Consider the following 3,905-nt stretch of genomic DNA (forward strand, 5'->3'; position numbering starts at 1 on the left):
TGGATGCAATGGCTCACGCCTGTAATCCCAACACTTTGGGAGGCTGAGGTGGGAGGATTGCTTGAGCCCAGGAGTTCAAGACCACACTGGACAATATGGTGAGACCCGTATCTCTACAAAAAATACAAAAATTAGCCAGGTGTGGTGTCACATACCTGTAGTTCCAGCTACTCGGGAGGCTGAGGCAGGAGGATCCCTTGAGCCCAGGAATTTGAGGCTGCAGTGAGCCAAGATCATATCTCCGCCCTCCAGCCTGGACAACAAACTAAGACCCTGTTTCAATTAATAATAGTAATAATGGCTGGGCACAGTGGCTCATGCCTGTAATTCCAACACTGAGAGGCTGAGCCCAGTGGATCGCTTGAGGCCAGGAGTTTGACACCAGCCTGGGCAACACAGTGAGACCCCCGTCTCTATTGTAAAAAAACAATAAAATAGGCCGGGCGCGGTGGCTCACGCCTGTAATCCCAGCACTTTGGGAGGCCGAGGCGGGTGGATCACGAGGTCAGGAGATCGAGACCACGGTGAAACCCCGTCTCTACTAAAAATACAAAAAATTAGCTGGGCGCGGTGGCGGGCGCCTGTAGTCCCAGCTACTCCAGAGGCTGAGGCAGGAGAATGGTGTGAACCGGGGAGGTGGAGCTTGCAGTGAGCCGAGATTGCGCCACTGCACTCCAGCCTGGGCGACAGAGCGAGACTCTGTCTCAAAAAAAAAAAAAAAAAAAAAAAAAACTACAAAAATTAGCCAGGTGTGGTGGCTCACGCCTGTAATCCCAGCTACTTGGGAGGCTGAGGCAGAAGAATCACTTGAACTTGGGAGGTGGAGGTGGCAGTGAGCCGAGATTGCACCACTGCCCTCCAGCCTGGGCGATAGAGTGAGATTCCGTCTCAAAACAGAAACAAAATGTGTTGAGGACTGATTTATTGCCCCCGGGCTGGGAGGAGGCCAGCAGGATGTGTCTCCTCCCTCTGCAGCCTGGAAGGACTCACACAAATTTTACTTCCTGCCATTGTCACTAACCACTGGGATCCCTCCTGCTGGATCAGCCCCTTTCATTCTGGCCTTTAATTGTCCCCTTGCCAAAGGCAACCCTGTGGCCTGTCCTGGTCTCTGACTCACTGTGAAGAATGAGAAACCTGTTTAAAGTGAAGTGTGATGGAATCAAGTCAGACGTGAGGAAGGACCTACCTCCCTGGTCAAAGCTGGGATGGGGTAAGCGTGGGGGAGACAGGAAGGGAGAGAGGGTGGGAGGGACGGCTCCCTGTGTCGAGGATGCCTGGGTGAGCTGGGGGACCCACTGACACTAATGTTCCCACCCAGGGTTTGGGTGGCCGGATAGAAGCTGGCTGGCACCCCGGTGTTGGAACCTCACTGACTCCCCGGTGGTGCCTGCCCTGTTCATTCCGTTTCTGGCCGTCTTCATTCCTTCTATCAAGCTAACGTTTCACTCCCTGCCATGCAGGGCTTGGGGTCTGTGGGCAGCCTCGGGAAGATGCATCCCACCACCCCAAGGGAGCCTCAGTTTCCCCGTGTGAAGTGTGAGGGCAACAGCTGCAGCGCTCCCCTGCCTCAGTTTCCCTTTTTTTGAGATGAGGTCTCATTCTGTCACCGAGGCTGGAGTGCAGTGGTGCTGTCATGGCTCACTTCAGCCTTGACCTCCCACACTCAGATCATCCTCCCACCTCAATCTCCTGAGCAGCTGTGACCTCAGGTGTGCGCCACCAGGCCCAGCTAATTTTTGTACTTTTTTTGTAGAGATGGGGTCTCACTGTGTTGCCCAGGCTGGTCTGGAGCCCCTGGGCTCAAGCGATCCTCCTGCCTCGGCCTCCCAAAGTGCTGGGATTACAGGTGTGAACCACCATGCCCTGCCTCGGTTTCCCTTTTGTGAGCACCTTTTGTGAAATGGCAGAAGATACAGACACCAACAAAGAGGGTTTGTCGGCCGGGCACGGTGGCTCACGCCTGTAATCCCAGCACTTTACAGGGCTGAAGTGGGTGGATTGAGTGAGTCCAGGAGTTCGAGACCAGCCTGGGCAAGATAGTGAAACCCCATCTCTAAAAAAGAAAAAAAAATAAAGAAAAGGAAAAGAAACTGGGGTTTGTCAACCCCCACAGCCTTGATTTGGGGGCCACAGAGGCCTCAGGTTCCCAAATCCCCTTCCATAGACCTGCGGAGACTGCCCAGCTTGGAGTCAGTGAGTCCCTCCTGCCCCCCAGCCGTCAGATTCACAAACAGGGTTGAGGGCTGTGTTTTAGCATTTTATCTGCATGGTAAAAGTGTCACCTGGCTAGGCACGGTAACTCAAGCCTATAATCCCAGCACTTTGGGAGGCCAAGGCAGGCGGATCACTTGTGAGGAGTTTCAGAGCGGCCTGGCCAACATGGTGAAACCCCGTTTCCACCAAAAATACAAAAATTAGCCTGACGTGTTGGTGCATGCCTGTAGTCCCAGCTACTTGGGAGGCTGGGCAGGAGAATTGCTTGAACTCTAGGAGTTCAAGCAATTAGGAGGTGAAGGTTGCAGTGAGCTGAGATCATGCCATTGCACTCCAGCCTGGGAGACAGGGTAAGACTCTGCCTCAAAAACAAAACAAAAACAAAACCCAAAAAAAGTGTCACCCCTTGCAGGAGGCTACATAGTGGTGTGGATTCCAGCCCTGGACACTCTGCACTGGGGCTCGTTGGCCAACTTGACTCACCTCTGCAGAGCCCCTGGTCCTTCACCCAGCAGTCACGCCCTCCCAGAAATGACTTTATCCCTTCCCTGTGGGCCTGGGGCCAGGCAGGCAACATCAAGAAACCTTCATAGCCGCCACTTCCAGCCAGGACACAGGGGAGGCAGGCAGGACACTTGCCTGGGCACAAAATGTAAGCAGGGGGTCACCAGCAGCCTCATTCCCCAAGATAATAATAGCCAAGCTTGGTGGCTCATGCCTGTGGTCCCAGCACTTTGGGAGGTCAAGGCTGGAGGATTGCTTGAGCCCAGGAGTTTGAGATCAGCCTGGGCAATGTAGTGAGGCCCTGTCTCTACAAAAAATAAAAAATTAGCTGGGTGTGGTGGTGTGTGCCTGTGGTCCCAGCTACATAGGAGGCTGAGGGAGGAGGATTAATTGAGCCCAGGAGTTTGAGGCTGCAGTGAGCTGTGATCACACCACTGCACTCTGGATCATGTTTCAAAAAATATATATATTTTGTAATAGAATTTTTTGCTGTAATGATTGGAAACACATGCAGTTAAAAGAAATAGCACTGGCCGGGCGTGGTGGCTCATGCCTGTAATCCCAGCACTTTCGGAGGCCGAGGCGGGTGGATCACAGGCCAGGAGATTGAGACCACGGTGAAACCCCGTCTCTACTAAAAATAAAAAAATTAGCTGGGCACGGTGGCGGGCGCCTGTAGTCCCAGCTACTCGGGAGGCTGAGGCAGGAGAATGGCGTGAACCCGGGAGGCGGAGCTTGCAGTGAGCCGAGATCGCATCACTGCACTCCAGCCTGGGCGACAGCGAGACTCCGTCTCAAAAAAAAAAAAAAAAAAAAAAGGAAATACCACTTTGTGTAGTTTCCCCCAATGGTAACATTTTGCAACAGTCTATTACAATGTCATAACCAGGCTGTTGGCATTGATACAATTCACCCACTTTATTCAGACCTGGCCAGTTTCTTTCTCTCTCTCTCTCTCTCTGTCTCGTTCTCTCTCTCTCTCTCTCTCTCGCTCGCTCTCATCTCGCTCTTTCACCCAGGCTGTAGTGCAATGGCGTGATCTCGGCTCACTGCAACCTCCACCTCCCGGGTTCAGGCGATTTTCCTGCCTCATCCTCCCAAGTAGCTGGGATTACAGGTGTCCGCCACCACGCCTGGCTAATTTTTGTATTTTTAGTAGAGATGTGGGTTTCTCCATGTTGGCC

Source organism: Nomascus leucogenys, chromosome 17 (assembly GCF_006542625.1).
Source record: "Nomascus leucogenys isolate Asia chromosome 17, Asia_NLE_v1, whole genome shotgun sequence".
Classification (NCBI taxonomy): Eukaryota; Metazoa; Chordata; class Mammalia; order Primates; family Hylobatidae; genus Nomascus; species Nomascus leucogenys.